Here is a 17,313-nt window from a genome sequence, read left to right as displayed (position 1 = left end):
AATTACTCTCCATCTGATCCTCCTAATATCAGTAATTTGCTGGTTTGACATCATAAGAAGAGTGAGCACAGGGGATCTTTGACAAAGAGAGAACTATATCCCCACCGTGAGGAGTGCAGTCTGCAAGTCAGCACAATGCCGGCAGTGGAGCAGGGCGAGTACAGGGCTGGGGTGTGGATGCTGAAAGCTGGAATGCTGTGTGGGGCAGCTGCGCCCCTGGGAGCTTTAAAGTGAGTGGAAGGAAGGGGCTGACAGAAGATTTTTTGGGAGGCTTTTTTTTGTTGTTTTTGTTGTTGTTGTTGTTTGTCCTCCCCCAAGCCGACTGGGCAACACAGAGCAAGATGCAAGCTTTGGAGTGTGTGTGAAGGGTGAAAAAGGAGCAGATAAAGAACAGGCTCCTGCCTCGGGTAGGAAAGGTGTTGGCACCCTTGGGAATATGAGAGAAGAAATGTAAACAAAAGGCACAGTGGTGCAAAGCCTTGGAACTGAAACAAGCATGTAGCTCATCTTTGATGCCCCAGGTAAGTGAAAACTAGTTCAAGTTCTTAGTGCAATAATACCTCGCTCATGCTATGCATGCTGGCCCCATCTTACAGTCTTACCCGAATAGGCACTGTGCCCTTTTGCTTCTGGGAAGCCCATTAATATATATGGAGTGAATATAAATGCAAACAACTGCTTACAAATCCCCTGTTACAGAACTGTGGTCCTTATTAACCAAGGAAGCATTGGTGGGCTCAGCAGCTAGAAGGAGGATGAAGTTTTTCACATTGTTTTATATGACAAAAGGAGCATATTTTTCCAAAATTACTCTCTGTAATTCTTGGCAAGAGAATGCTTTTGAAAAATATACCAACAAAGCTACAAGCTTGTTAAATATTACCTTTAAGCAATTTACTGTCTTGCATGAGATCTGCTTTTTTGTCCTTGGCTGTCTTAATGATGAGTTCTTCAAACAGCCAATGCAAGGATTACTCATTGTCGTATATGTAACTGTAGTTAAAGCTTAAAAAAACTAATAATGCCTTTCATTCTCATGTTTTTAATTGAAATTTTGTCTTTCAGGGGAAGCTGAAAATAACTTTCAGAAAATGTCACAAAGAATTACCCTCTTCCAAAACTCATCAGTGGGCTTGGGATCATGCACGTATTTTGGCAATAACAGTACCTACTTCAGTTAAAAAGCCGTCATTTACTCTAAATCTGACTTATTCAGAGCCATTTAGGTAAGTCAAATGGCACAACAGTGATTTTGAAAAAAAATGCATTTCCTGTTATTTCAGTAGAACAAATGACAGATACAACAACAAAAAAAGAAAAGTGAAGCTAAGTAATTAGTTACAAAACTCAACAGATCTACTCTACATTGAAAAATGGGTTAAAGACACATGAAATATTGTTTTATGGGGAATATTTAAGGAAGTAAGCTTCCATATTTGAAAAGATTCTGCTTTGAAAATAAAAAGAGGAAGAAAATATATATTATAGTCTTCAGTAAAATTATTTTAGAAATCATGTTTCTTTTAGTATTGTAAATAAGAAAAAGCCTTCATAATAATCCATTTATTTTATTACGTTGCTTCAAGGTAGAATATAGTTTCTAGTTCTTCATATACTGCCACTTCATGTACATTTAAGTCTGAATTTCCTGGGTTTAATCCTTCATTTGAGAATAACTTGATGATTATATCTTAAGCTACACTACAGATTATATATAATTTCTGTGGGGAAATGTATTCCTAATGACTTAAAAGGAAAGTAATCCATAAATACTACATGATGTCACTAGTACTGACTATAATTAAATCGGAATATCTTTCCCAGTTTTCTGTGCTCTGCACTTGTAGCTGTAATACTGAAACACAGGCTGATTGATAGTTAATTTCTTTCTATCTTAAAAAAGCATAGGAGAATAAGAGAAAAAAATTCTCTCCAACAGACAGCTAGAGATTGCTGTGATTTTTTTCCCAGTAACTTAAGTTTTCATTGAAACAAACATAGCCTGTAGTGCCAATTTGCAAAATCTTTTGTAACTCAATTTAAGCTAAATAAGAATCAGTAGTAGAATATAAAAATATATCTTACATACTATTGCAGGAGACTACTTACTGTCTTTTTAGGAATATAGAAAAGGTAGATGACATCCATTTAGGTCAAATAAGCAATTATATGTGATGTCAGATATTTATAAAACCAATTAATTTGAAACACTACCTTTTTATATAACAAACAGAAACATTTCAAACGAGAGTTATGGCAAGCCATATTCCTTCCATATCTGGCCAAGCTGATGTATTTTCCAGGGGCAATACCTGAGTCTGTGAGGATCCACATTTAAAAAAATTAGTTCCCAATATTTGTAATCCAGTGATTGCCATAAGTTCTGGGTGTATCATTCAGAATTTAGCAAGTTAACAATTTTTTTTATCTAAAACTCAGGTAGATATCAAAAAGACTTTATTTGTATGGGAGTTTCATAGCAGATAGAAAAATAAAGGTAGGAATTTTAAAATGTCACATGCGAACTGGATTTGCTTAACCAATATTCAGAACTGCCTGAAAATTAGTCCATAATGGTCAGGGTCTATGGACCACAAGTTCAAAACTGTCAGTCCAAGCACTTTCCATCAGGGATTATGAAGGCTTTGACATTTTGCTTTCCAAATAAAGGCAAAATTGCTCCATAATAGTCAATAGCAATCTTTGGAGGAAGATCAACACAGGTAGGTAAATCACATACTAATATTAAATTTTGTTATATTTTTGCCAGAAAGGCATGTAGTCATAGCTAAAATATGTTAGCTCTATTAAAAAAAATTTGTTATACAAAAAAATATCTCTCCTGTTTTTATTTTCCTATGCACCTCTCAAGGTTTCTGACTTACAAATTCAGAATGACAAATTTTCAAAATTACAATTTTCATTCTGCAAATGGCCAACTTGACAATGTAATTTTTGCCAAAGTTTTCAAGCATTTTGTTTCTGTTCCAGGACAGAGTAGAAGCATTGGGAAACCTTGAAAGCAGACACAAATTTATATTTGCATCTAAGAGGGACACAGCCTGTCAGTGCAGCACTTTCTGGAAGCTGTTTTTTGAGAGTCTTTACTTCTTACTGTTTATAGGCTACATTAGGCATTCATTCAACAAGGTCCTCAAGGTGCAAAAAATGCATTTTAGTTACATGTAGCTTGCCCATGTGATGTTCTGAACTAGTACAACTATGAGTCTCTTTAGTAGAGAAGCTGGTTAAGATGTGTGGGTTGTATATTTCTGGGAGGGTAGCATTTATCAAGTGATAAAGATAAATGGAGCATTTTCAAACTTTTGGAAAAAAAAAATTCTTTAACAGCTCAGTGATTGAGAACTCTCCTCCAAACTCGAAGGTTATAAAAAATACAAAGCTGACAGTGGCTGTTATTTCTAAAAGATCTGAGGAAAAATTAAATGGGCAGAGCATATACTTGGTGTTCTACCAGGACGCTTGGACCAAAGGAAATGAACGTTGGGAAAGACATAGCAAATAAAACCACAGCCAGGTTGCGTGAAAACTGGTGAAATAATAACACATGAAGGCATGTGCCTCCAAGGATGATAAAGAGGTGTAGGAAGAACAAAAGACAAACAGGCACCAATTACAACCTGCTATGATTAAACTCTACTTTGACACAAAAGAAAAAAAAATACAAAACCCTGAGGAGTGCAAAGTAGGTCATCAGCTCAATTACACGTATGAGCTGAGAAGTGGAAGGAAGTTGCCAGAAATAAAGGGTAAGTAATTCTGAGGGTGACTCAAGGGATGGGAACTATAACCTAGATATAGACAAAAGGATAGGGCAAGGCTTTTGTGATTATTGTGATAAGGGTATTCTAAAACCTCCAGGGAAATCAACCTAATTGTAGTCCATATAACAACACAAACCAATGCAATGCTATGAAAACAGATCAGTTCAGAGACGTGGAAAGGAAAAATGAAGATGAAATTAATACACATAAACTTTTCAGTAGCACACAGAGTATAATGTGTGGGGACAGACTGCTGTTTCTAGGCATAGAATCATGGAATCATAGAATGTCCTGAGTTGGAAAGGAGCCACAAGGATCATCGAGTCCAACTCCTGTCCCTGCATAGGACAACCCCAAAATTCACACCATATGTCTGAGGGCGTTGACCAAATGCCTCTTAAATGTTGTCAGGCTTGGTGCTGTGACTACCTCCCAGGGGAGCCTGTTCCAGTGCTCCACCACCCTCTGGGTAAAGAACCTTTTCCTAATATCCAACCTAAACCTCCCCTGCCAGATCTTCCTTCCGTTCCCTCGGGTCCTATCACTGGTCGCCAGGGAGAAGAGATCAGCGCCTGCCCCTCCTCCTTCCCTTGTGAGGAAGCTGTAGACCGCAATGAGGTCTCCCCTCTGTCTCCTCTTTTCTAGGCTGAACAGACCAAGTGACTTCAGCCACTGCTCATATGGCTTCCCCTCTAAACCCTTCACCATCTTTGTGGCTCTCCTCTGGACATGAGGCCTCACCAGTGCAGAGTAGAGCGGGACAATCACCTCCCTCGACCGGCTAGCAATACAGTGCTGGATGCACCCCAGGACACGGTTGGCCCTCTTGGCTGCCAGGGCACACTTTTGTCTCGTGTTCAACTTGCCATCAACCAGAACCCCCAGATCCCTCTCCGCAGGGCTGCTCTCCAGCCTCTCGTTCCCCAGTCTGTGTGTACATCCAGGGTTGCCCTGTCCCAGGTGCAAAATCCGGCACTTGCCCTTAAACTTCATATGGTTGGTGATTGCCCAGCTCTCTCATTTGTCCAGATCTCTCTGCAGGGCCTCTCTGCCCTCCAGAGTGTCAACAGCTCCTCTAAGTTTTGTGTCATCGACAAACTCAGTAAACCTTCAAGTCCTGCATTCAAGTCATTTATGAAGATACTGAAGAGCACTGGCCCTAAGATGGATCCCTGCAGAACCCCGCTAGTGACTGGTTGCCAGCCCGATGTAACCCCATTTAGTATAACCCTTTGAGCCCAACCCGTCAGCCAATTGCTCACCCATTGCATTATGTGTTTATCCAGCTGTATGTTGGGCATTTTGTCCAGGAGGATAGTGTGAGAGACAGTATCGAAAGCTTTACTGAAATCCAGAAAGATTACATCGACTGGCTTCCCTTGGTCAACTAGGTGGGTAACCTTGTCATAGAAGGAAATCAAGTTTGTCAAGCAGGACTTTCCTCTGGTGAACCTGTGCTGGCTGGGGCCAATGACTGTGTTGTCTTTCAGGTATTTTTCAATAACTCCCAGAATAATCTTCTCCGTAATTTTGCCAGGCACGGAGGTGAGACTGACAGGCCTGTAGTTACCAGGGTCATCCCTGTTTCCCCTCTTAAAGACTGGGACAATGTTTGGCAGCTTCCAGTCAACTGGGACCTCTCCAGATTCCCAAGAGCATCGAAAAATCATTGAGAGAGGTCTCGCTATGACATCATTCAGCTCTTTCAGTACCCTCGGATGAATACCATCGGGCCCCATTGACTTATAGGGATCTAGCTGGAGCAGCAAATCCTGCACAAGTTTGGGGTTGGTTGGGAGTTTGTCATTCTCACAATCAAACCTGTGGACACATGGGTATAAACCTGCATAAACTTGTGTACACATGGTAGATTAGGAAAGATTCCACAGAACATCTGTATTGCTTTTGTGACAAGCATTAAATGAACTCAATTCCTGCTAAAAGGAAAGTCTCATGGTTCCCAAATTGTTGGACATTGCTGGACATTATAAGATAAATTTCAGCTGAACAAAGGCAGTGAAAGAATGTAATCTTTTGATAACTAAAATAACCTGAGGTTGAGCAGAGGATCAAGACCTCAGAGAGGCATAATTATTGAATTTTGCCTGAAATTCAGAAATATAATGATACATGGTCAGTTAAGGGCAGACCAGCACACAGGAAACATAAACATCATAATCAAACTGCTAGGCTTTTATGCACAGCAGTCAGGTTGCCTGTGCATGTTGGCCAACATTCCATTTCTTCTAAATGCTGGATCTTCACCAAAGATTAAATTTGTGATTATTCAGGAAGCCTGATTTTGCTTTTTTTAATCATTACAAAGCAGACACTTCAGCATTGAAATGGATGGAATTACAGCATCTTAAAGTCGGTGCAAATTAAAGAATTGGGAAAAAAATTAAAAACTTACTCTAGTCCTGGTCCACTTTGATGACCCAGAAAAGCTGGAGACTGAGTAACATTAGTTTTAATATAACATACTTAGTTACATTGTCTTACAATATCTGCTTTTGCAATTAGCAGCTGCAATAAAGTCCTGGCTGTACACAAACCAACAGAAAAATTCAGAACAAAGTCTATGGGAAAGGATCCCCCATTTCTATAGTTTGCCTTTGACCCTTTCTACTCCTGACCTTCTCTCTGAAAGTATGCCTCCTGTGAATCATTTTTAGTTATTAATCAGTGCTCAGTTCTGAAGGCACATTTGAATTAAAATCTGTTTGCCCAGCAGGCAGTTTCAAGGCTAACCCTGACATCATCTTTTGGGAAGTGCTTCTCTGTGTAGGGAGGGTCTTAAAATTAACATCCATTCCCACTCACTATAAAGGTTGGACTATACACAATTAGTATGTGCCTCTTTACGAAACAGATCAAACTTGGACTTTCTGTTTTATGAAATACCAGCATTCAGAAACTGGTTTCTGAATTCCAATTCGAATATTTCTTGTAAAAAGGAATTTTGGCAAAAAAAAAGTGTTATTTGCAATGTTTCAGTTTAGAAAAGATCTTTTAAATATGAAAATGCAATTTTCATTTCAATGAATATTTTGGTTGTATATAATGTATATTAAGCTATGGCATATTACAGATGTCAAGCAGTATGTTTTAATAGTCAATCTATTCTATTTGTTTTATAGTATTTTTACTTTGGAAAGCATTAAGAACATCTTCTACTTAATATTAAAACATCTTTGCTTATTTTTCTAAATGAGATTGTTGTATTTTAACTAAACAGTTCTATACATTGTAATTTAAATGAAAAAGAACAGGCAAATGGCTTGTCATATCATCATACATTATCACCATGTAAACACGGGAGAAAAATGAAGTCAAAGTAAAATACATTTTGCTACAGAGCATCATATAAAAGGTGACTTAACGTTTTTTCCAAAGCAAAAGAACAAAATGTATATGTGAAGTTTCATCAAAATAGGTGCAAATTCCCTCAAAACAGCTTATCTTTTCAGAATGTCTTGTCTGACAGAAAATTTTCATGAAAATTTTCCAACCAGTTTCAATTGCTGGCCTTAGGAGCTTTCCAGCATTCCAGCTTTCCAGACCAAGTATAAAACTGAAAGACTTGTGTCTTTTTAAAGGGAGGACACATTTCATGTGACTAACACTGTAGTTTTACTGATGTTATTCCTTACTGTGAAACAGATATGCATGCTTGCAGTCAAACTCATGGGTTTGTGCATGGATGTTTTTTAAGCACATGTAGATTTTTTTTTTTAAATAATAGAGGTATTTTGTTTTAACAGAGGGAAAAGCTTGAGTACAATGGAAGGAGGAAGACAACTCTTTTTGGAACAGTATTTATGTCAGTGACAACATATGTTAAATTTTCACATTACATTTTAAATTTAATTTAATTTAAATTTTATTTTAAATTCTCCCTTGTTTGAGAAACCCATAGAAAAAACATGAAATGGGAACCTCACTGAAACTGAAAGGAGCTTTTCCGTGGCCTGCAATATAGGTTTACAATTTCTCTTAGGTCTCTGGGGGAGGCAAAGGAAAAGAATGGCAGGAGTAGATATTCTCCAAAAGCCACAGATTGGCTAAAATGTTTTGAGTTTCAAGCAGGAGCTCTGCAGAAAGTTAAAAAGATATGTGCTCCAGGTAGCTCCAGATAACTTTCTTTTGCTGTAGGTATTATTTCTGGATACACCAGCAAAGAAGTCATCATAGATTTCAATGTATCAAATGACAGATTTGTAATTTAAAAATTGAGTTTTTTTTGTTTTAGTGCCTAAACATCTGCCCTCAGTGTGCTTGCACTGCTCACAGCAAGGCAAAGTCCCAGAGCGGAGCTGTTCTAAAGTGTTTGTGGTCTAAATAGCTAGTACTGATACAAGACAAGAGAAAAGGTTGTAGCACAAAACCCAAGTGAATAATGTGGAAAATTAAACAGAATTTAAAAGCAAAAGTGTAAGTGACATTAAAGGCAGAACAAGGCAAAACCCAAGGAACTAAGGAGACGTGTAAATTGAAGCAAGGTAAAGGTGAAGACAGCATTAATCAAGGTGAGTAGGCTTTTGCAATTAGCCAGTCCGTATGGGCAGGACATGTCAGAGGTATAGAAAGTTCTCTAAATATTCAAAAGCTTTGGATTTTTTTCAGCTGCTCTCAGTCTGACTCTTCCCTGCAGGCCCCTCAGTGAGATTGCATAGCAGGGGAAGAAAGGCGTTTGCAATTACTGAGAAACAGCAACAAGGAAAAGCAAGAGGAGATTTCTGTCCTCAGCTTCAGAGAATTTGCTGAACAAGAAGAGAATTGTTAAACAAGTTTTTGCTTAGTTTAAGTCAAAGTTTAAATCAAAGAAATACTAAATCTGCACAGCTAATTTCTTGGGCTGAATTTTGCCTCTGTGCAGCTGTCAAAAATCGTGAAAAATTTTGTCTTAAAGCAGAACTCCTCCCCACTATTAATTGAGACATCTAACACAAATCACATATCATAAAGAAACAGTGACAAACATGATGTCCAACTTCAATCCATACAAAATTTACTTCCATCATTGAATCCCATTCTTAGTGGTACCACAGTCACAGCATTGACATCAGTGGCTTAGTGCAGGCTTGTAAAGCCCATTGTAACTGATGGGCAAAAATTTGGCACAACATTAACATAGTACATCAGATATGAAGTGCTTAAATACCAGTAGTTCTGCACTTACCACTCCAAACTTATGTCTCTTCTTGCAAATAACAAGACCACAGAGTTCTTGTAATGCTAATACCTCACAGCATTTTAAAAGTGCAGAATTATTTTGGGATCACTTCTTTGGAAACGTGGAATAATACTAATAAACCTTATTGGTGGGATCAAGTCACTCACCCATTGCTACCGAAGCCACATCACAAAGGTGGTAGCAAAAGTGGGAGAAAAAACTATCTGAAGGAAAACAAGGAGGCTGCAGCACTCGAATGAAATGCAGTAGAGGGCTTTGGGTGAAACAAATAAACCCTACCAGGCCAGCAGTGCCATGGACACCCTTAATCTTGCTGAATGGCCCCATGGCCAGTGCCAATGTCTGAGGACAAGAATTCCCTCTGCAAACTGAGGAAAACCTTTCAGCAGAAATTTGGAAGACTTGGGAAACAGAACTGCAACCAATGAATTGACAGACATTATTATTCCAGAGAAAGAATTTGCTTTATGTTTTTATGGAAATGGTTGTGGAAAAGCTGCTGTTGCCTTGTAATGAAAACCTAAGCCTGAAAGCTGCTGTTGAAGGTCACAGAGCTGGCACTATGCACTGGAGTCCAAACCACTGCTGCAAGTGGTCCAAACTGCCTGGTCTGATGCTCCTGTGCAAGGCAGGCGCAGCACTCTGGCTGTGGTTCTGGCATCCTGAGCTTTTTTCTGAACCACCCTGTGTTCCTGGGAGCATGACTGAGTTCAGAGGGATAGTCAGCTGGGGATTTGGATATTGCAGTATTTAATAGTGAGATTTTTTTAAAAGAAGAAGAAAATAGTCTTTCTTTTCCTTTCCTCTGCTCTCCTCCCTCCATCATTCAATAATGTTTTCTCAAAATCAAGTAGTAGACTCAAGTAAAAATGGCATAAGTCTATTCAACCTTGTAACTTTATGGGTGAATCTTCAATTGGTATAAAAGGCAGCACTTGTTTCAACTTTTTAAGCTCCCAAAGAACACTTGTATCCTGTTGTTCGAGAGCAGACATGCAGAGAAGAAACTTGAATTAAATCTTGCAATAAAAAGTGAGCTATCTCAACTCTTTTTATAGGACTCGAATGATTAAAACAGTTTGGCTACAATAGCTGATTATTTCTAAAAGTATGCTCCTGGGAAAAGTCCCTGATCAGTTCTGCTTTAAAGAGCTGTGAAGACCAAGAAAAAAATCAGGCTACCAGCAATGGGAGGGTAGAAAGGTAACAGTGAAAACACAAGGTTGCTAGAGCTCAATGGAAATATAAAGATCTCACTCCAGATTTCTCTCAGTTGTTTTATGTTGTTTTCACTCTTTTAACCTGGTCAAAAACCTCCAGTCTACGGCTGCACTGGGGAGTATAGAGGCTAATGGAAGAAGTGTGTGACCTAGTATGTAGCAGAGGACTAGATCTGACCCATGAGGTCCCTTACAGTATACTTGTGACAACAGTCATAATCCTAATATACGTTGTCCTTTCAGGTTCTGTTTCTGTGAAAGAAAAAAGTGCATATATAAATACACCTACCCACACACATATGGATACACATCTACTTATACATATATGTATGCATGTGTGTATGTATGAATGTATAGATATATGAGAATTACTACAAAGGAAGCACTGAAGGTATGTTGATCACAAACTCTTTTGACCGGGGCCTGGAAATCCAAGTCAGAGAGCTTACAGCTTGGTACCAGGGCTGCATGTGCTGGCATGTGGTTATGTACTGCCTGCTGTTGATCTTCAGGAGTTAGCCAGTATACCTTGGGCAACATCACAGGTCTTCTCTCCCTCATACGCCCCCTATGCTGAAGCCAAGGAGAAGGGCTCGTGGAGCTGGTAGCAGAATTGACCCTCAGCAAGTGCCTGCTACAGGCAAGAACTCTAGAAACACAATTCAGCTTTTCTGTCCAAAGGCATAGACTAACCCTATTCAGGTGCTAACTATTCAGGTTAACTGTAGAAGAAATAGAAGTTTTGCGTATTCCCTAGTCAAGGGCAAATGGAAATGTCCCTGTATGAGGACCAGGTAAAAGTTACCAGAGAACCTTAATATTTAGCTAGGCAAACAAAAAACGTTTTGCAATTTGTTTAAAGTACTTTAATGAATAATCCATACTGTTTGCTTCAGGAAGAATGCTTGAATCCTAATAGGCACATGTAAAAATATTTCCTCTTTTAAATTTTTTGAGGGGCATTAAATCAAAAATACCTCTTGGTCAGCCTTGTGTATGGAAACTTTTTGCTGATGTAAGAAGTGCTATACGCCTGTTTAAATAAAGTGATTTAAAAAAAAAAAAACAAAAACAAGTACATCTTGAACTTGATAGCAAAAGACAGTGTATTAGTTAAAGCTGGGTATAACATAGCCTGCCATTATTCTACTTTCTCCACACATCCTCTGCCAGTGCACTTCCTACACAACAGCTTTGCTATTCCAGTCTTGGCTTATTCTCAGTGACGACTGCCAATTGTGCCAAACTATGCAGTTCACCTACAAGGCTTCAGCAAGTGAAATTGAAAAGTATGCCTCCTCTCCCTGAGGAGAAGAGGGCAAAACTGGTTCCTGGGAGAAGGTGCACTTTACCATTTATTGTCTCACAGTTTCTCGTTTTGTGAGGGGGCTGTTGTTCATCTGCCAGATTTAAAAGGGCAGGTGAATTTTTATCTGTGGTTATTAACCAGGCTTCAGTCTCTGCTAGAGTTTAGTGAAATGTTCTTGTTGAATCACTGATATATTGGAAAACTGATACACTGAAGATGTGGTGTGCTGGAAAAATTGCACCAAAGACTCCCAAGTCAGATTTCTTACGACAACTATAATGTAGGTTCAAATTTTCTGTAACAAGATACAGGGGATTATTTATTAAAAATAGAAAGGAATGCATAGTTATGGAAATTCAGAGGGAATTTTTATATTTTATGCCATTGTTGTTTTGTTTATACAGAAAATATTTTACTTCAAAGACTGTTGTCAGGTAGCTTAGGCCTTATATTTAGTGACATCTAGTCACTGCTTCAGTAGGAAACTTTAATTTCCTATAACTATTATGAATCCAAGAATAACAGTTTTTCTTTGAATTTGAGCATTCCCTTTCAGCTTTTGCATTCCAAACATTTCAACTTAGGAATCAGTAAGTAAACTTTACTAGAAACGAAAGCTGAGACTGTTAAAACTGAGTGATTCATTGTAATTGGTAGAAGCTATGTGATTTGGCACCAACTGCCACTAAAAATCCCTAATTAGTCTCTTGCCTAGTATTGAAATTGGGTAGAATGCAAAAGTAGGAAACAAAAACTGTAGATGAAAAATTGAACTTTTTTTCCTATGGCAGTGACAGAAGGCCTGTATGATTTATGATTGCTAGCAAAGCTAAAATATGCAGCAGCTTGCACAAATGACAGCTAACTGGCTGCTGGAGAGGCCAGAACAGCTGCTTTATAGATATCTCAGTGCAAAAGAGTAGGCTGGAGGTTAACATGCCAAAGGCAGGTGATACTGCAGGTATGTGTCTGCACTGACTCAAATTTAGTTGCTTTGCATCAGAGATTAGAGGCCTGTAGTAGGTATATTGGCTGGTAGCTAGCGAGGGAACTTTGTGTTTCTTTTTCTCAGTATTAGCTGGACCTTGGTTTAACTTCTGGGGATCATTTTGGTTCACCTTTGGGAGGGCAGAATAGTTTTGAAGAAACTTTTGTGGGTTTTCTTTATAACCAATCCCTGGTTATCTATGGATTTTCAAATGAAAATGCTTGCAGACTTGAAGTACCACTAGCTCTGTTATCCTCAGAGCTGGTTCCTGAGTTGAATGGCCAGCAAATGGTTGACCTGTAAGGCTGTTCTTTTGTGAGAATACACTCCTGGAAAGTGCATTTAGAAGGGACTTCAGTACAGATCACCCTGCAAAGGTGACATGAGTTTGTAAATGGGACAGGAGAGTGGGTAAGAAAGAATTCATGGAGAAAGGGGACCAGGAGTATAAAGGAGTCATACATGCTGAATGAAGACAGGGAGCCGTATGCTAAGACATGGTAAATGAAGGAGTGTGAAAGACAGCCACGTTCACTAAGTGGCCAGAAGCAACTGGGGGAAGATGTGAGGCCAGGGCTGACATTCTTCTTATGTTTTTTACTAGCTGCTCCCTTACCACTCCTTTCCAAATATCAGACCTCTATACCCAGTGTCAGCAAGAAGGCTTGAAACAGGGACAATGACTTCAAAAAAGCACAGCAACTCAAAGTAGCTGAGAATTACAGGTGTAGGGACTTCTGCTGCCCTTTTGCAGCAGTGAGCCTGCCTGCGTATCTCAAGGAGGATACAAGAAGAAGAATGTAACAAACAGGACATGAGGCTCACAGCGTGGCTGACTGTGTCATTTCTCCTGCACCACACTTCAGAGTGTCCTAACCATCTATGTGCTTGGTGCGAGCCTCCGGAGAAAAGAAGGAAGGTAAAATAAATGGAATACTCTTCAGTTCTTTCTTTGGAAGATTTTCTGCTTTGCAAAAAATAACTTAAGGTGGCTTGGGTCAGTGAGGTGTCTGGTGATGGAGGAGTCTACAACTCTTTATATACTTTCAGTAAAACAGACATTGAATAAAATACTTGAGCAGTCCTTGGACCTGGGACTGCAATTTGAGATTCCCTCTTCCCAGGTGAGTACTGAAAACCACAAAACTGGGGTCTTGCCCACTCCAGGCTGTGGATCCTGAGTTGCCTCTCCACCTCTGTCTTCAGTATTACTGGCTAGCCATCAGCAGCTCAAAGTGCTGATTCCTCCTGGCAGGCTCCTAGTAATTTTTGGATCCCGTTCTAAGATGTCTAATTCAGCTGCTCCAGTATTGCAGACAGGCTTAACGCAGGCTGCTGGACTCCCACTCAGGGGACTCAGGTGCCTGCCTCTAATCACTCCTCAAAGTCCAGCTCTGTGACTGTAATAGGACACTGCTGGAAACCGAATGAACTGCCTGCACTTGGGAGCAGAATGTCCCCACATTTTGCCTGTACACCAAGGAAAATTAATATTCATTTGGTCATTAAGCTCAATATGTGATGAATTCTCAAAACAAATACACAGTACATGGTGTTAGGCCAAAGGCAGTTCTGAACCCAAGGTACTATTAAAGTTTCAACATTTTGGCCCCTACCGATTTCTTTCATGCGATTCTTAGAACTATTACTCAGACGGTCCATGTTAACTGGCAGATGCCCAATGGCAATATATAAAGTACATATTTTACTGCAGTTTCTTAACTGGATAATTGATGGATTATAAAAACTAGTATAAAATGAACATCAGCTTGTCCTTAACCCCTCCTTCTAGGCTTGAATCTTTAATATTGGTGCAAAAGAACAATCCTATAGCCCTTTCAGTATTCCTAATATCTCTGGTAAGTGGTGTCACTATTAATTTTTTTCTTTGGAAGCTGCTAAACCTTAAGAAAATCAGAAACATTTATGTAGTCTTAGTAAAGATGGGAGGTGGATTGCTGGGGACCCAACTTCTGAACCAGTTGACTTCTGTGCACTGTTTCTATTGTGAAATAGAATGGAAAAAAACACCACCTGCTTCATACTGCCCAACTGCAACAAGGAAATCTTTTCCACTCGCATAAGTGGAGAAAGCACAGTGACCCTAAATTCTGTCTCTCCAATATCAATGGCAAATCTCTTACTTCACCTTATAATATGTAGCATAATTTTTTGGATCCGTGCTTCCCTGAAAACTGCCTCTTCAAATATGACTAAGAAACACACTTGTGAGTGTTTTGAATTGCATTAAACACAGGAAGATTTTACCATTCCTTTCCTTTGGAACATTTTTATTAGGCTATCACCTGCACAAGGTCCTATGCAAGTGATTCACAAGCCTTTTTGTTTGCCATCTGTATAGGGATGAATTTCAGCCCTGAGTTTTAGAAAATCATTTTAACTCTTTCTTGAAGTGTAAACTAAGCCAAGTCTCAAAGCTGGGTTTCCGACTGAATGTCACTAGAGCTGGCAAAAAACGAATGAAAGAGAAGAAAAAATAACAAGGTAATATAACCCATTTCCCTGTTTTTGATGAAAGAGAAAGAAATAAAGCACAATTTTCTGATCCGTACTAGTGCCTTCCAGCAAAAGGCAAAGGCTCTGAACTTTCCACCCTGTGCACTGTATTCGAATATGTGTAATGCATTGTGTCAGAACAGGATGGTCAACTGTAAGTACTGAAAAATAGTGAGTCAACCTCTTTCCTCATAATCATGGGGTTTCAGTGAATAAAAAATGTTTGCCTTTAATTTGCCTTCTCTTTTCTTTTGTGTTGACCTTTTGAATGTCATATATTTTACTTAATCTCTTTAGCTACAAGGACAAGATGTATTTGTTTTTAAACAAAAGCTGACATTCTCACATAATAGGATGAGTTCAAGCAATGAGGCATAAGAAAAAACAGCATATATCACAAGAATTTTGTCACAACAGTTGGCAATGCTTCTAAACTGTCCACAGTTCTTGCTGATTTGATCCTCTTGAATACAGCCTCTAATATTATACATACAAAGAGATGATAATTATTTAGTTTTTCTAGCACAACCCTGTGTAAAGATACCAGTAAACCTTATTTAATAAACTCTGTCACTCCATGTGTAAAGAAGCTTTAGAATCTGGCAGATAGAAAGCCAATATTCAGAGGCGTTCCTCCTTTTTGTCCCACAGAATGATGCCGGGATTCGGACAAGAGGTAAGAATACCCATTTTCTTTTAAAAATCCTCATTTCCCTCTGAAAATCCCCATTTCCTTCCTGGTATTTGCATAATGAGCAAAACCTTTGGCAGTTTGCCAAGTTAACTACTGGCCACACAACAGTCAGGCTGAATAGGAACCCTGAGAGCAGGCTGTCTCCTCGTGAGGGTGGAAAAACCTAAATTTCCCAACAACCTCTTTTTTTAATGCAGTATATAACCCAAATAATTACTCTTTTCTCTGGGAAAATCCCCCCCACCCCACCCTACTTCCTTCAAGCTGGAGAAGATCCAACCAGACTCCATCAAACCCAGTATGTGACCCTGTGGGAAAAAAAAAAAGCCCCCTACTGTTAGATGATGTAGTTGGTTGGGTAATTTAAGCAGTTCTTCATGGCTGAATATTTAGGCTTCAATTCCTATTGCTGATACATAAGTTCCCAGGCCTCGCCTGAAAACTTATTTGCAGAATTTAAAGCATTTGGATGTTGTAGGTGAACACTACAGGTTTTAGAAGAAGCCGGGTTTAGGTTACTTTTCACCTCAATTCTGCCCAAGTTCTTTTTGAATTATGATACCCTCTTCAACTAAACAAGGTTGTAAATTCTAAACAAAATGTCATGCAAAATTCAAATAGGAATGTGGGCTGGATTTTTTTTTTTTTTAGAAAGCTGATAACTGAAAGCATGATAATACTGTGGTTGTTATTACGTGAGTTAAATAAGCCTTGATAATCTGTTAGGGCTGTTCTTCCTATAGTTTCCTAAATTTCCATTTGCAAAGCAAGACCCTGCAAGTGAGGGTAAGAATTTTGACATACTTGTCTGTCTCTGAACCTCACCACCTAGTCATTCTTAAAGGTATATGCATCCTGCCTAATTTTCCATACAGCTGTCCCAGTACCTCAGAAACTATAGTATGTGTCCATGTTCAATCTTCTCATATTCTTCCTCAGTAAACTTCTTTAATATCCCAACAGCAAATACATATAAATAAATTGTAAGTATAATAGAAGAGCTTTACTACTAAGGATATGGAGCTGTCAGGATATAGAGATTCTTACATACTATGAGCACATGCTTCAATAAAATGTTTGCTACTTCCTCTTAAGATACTGAGTATTATAATACGCAAGTCTTGGGAATGAGGATATTGTCACTGGTCAATGGGCACAGCAGAGAAAACAGGAAGGCTCTTGTGTTTGTACTATACTTAGAGCCAACGGCTAGCTTCCGTAATAACGACAGGAAATGTTGAGCAATAAGAGTCTTGCTCCAAAAATGACATTGAAAATTAGATGTTGTAATGTTCCCTTTAAATTATGGTGAAGGATGTAGACAAACAGCAAGTGAAATGGTGAATAGCCAGTTAGCCTTAACTGAGCAAATAATTTAATTTAGGAATATAGAAAAGTAATTACATTTTTATGTTTCCATGTGAGGTCCATTAAATATTTCTACATTCTCTATTCCAAAGCAATGTTGCTTGCCCTTGATATCTGGTAAATCTCAGTAAAGGATGTTTAGATTAAGCATGCTTAGCTTTACCAAAGCACATTGTTCAAGATCCAATGGGCCAGTTTTTGGCCAACCAGTCAGCACAACTAAATTGTTTATAAA

This window comes from Nipponia nippon, unplaced genomic scaffold, assembly GCF_047370975.1.
Source record: "Nipponia nippon isolate SJK-2023a ecotype South Korea unplaced genomic scaffold, ASM4737097v1 scaffold_1, whole genome shotgun sequence".
In the NCBI taxonomy this organism is placed as follows: Eukaryota; Metazoa; Chordata; class Aves; order Pelecaniformes; family Threskiornithidae; genus Nipponia; species Nipponia nippon.
The sequence above is the reverse complement of the archived record's forward strand: the minus strand, read 5'-3'. Positions refer to the sequence as shown.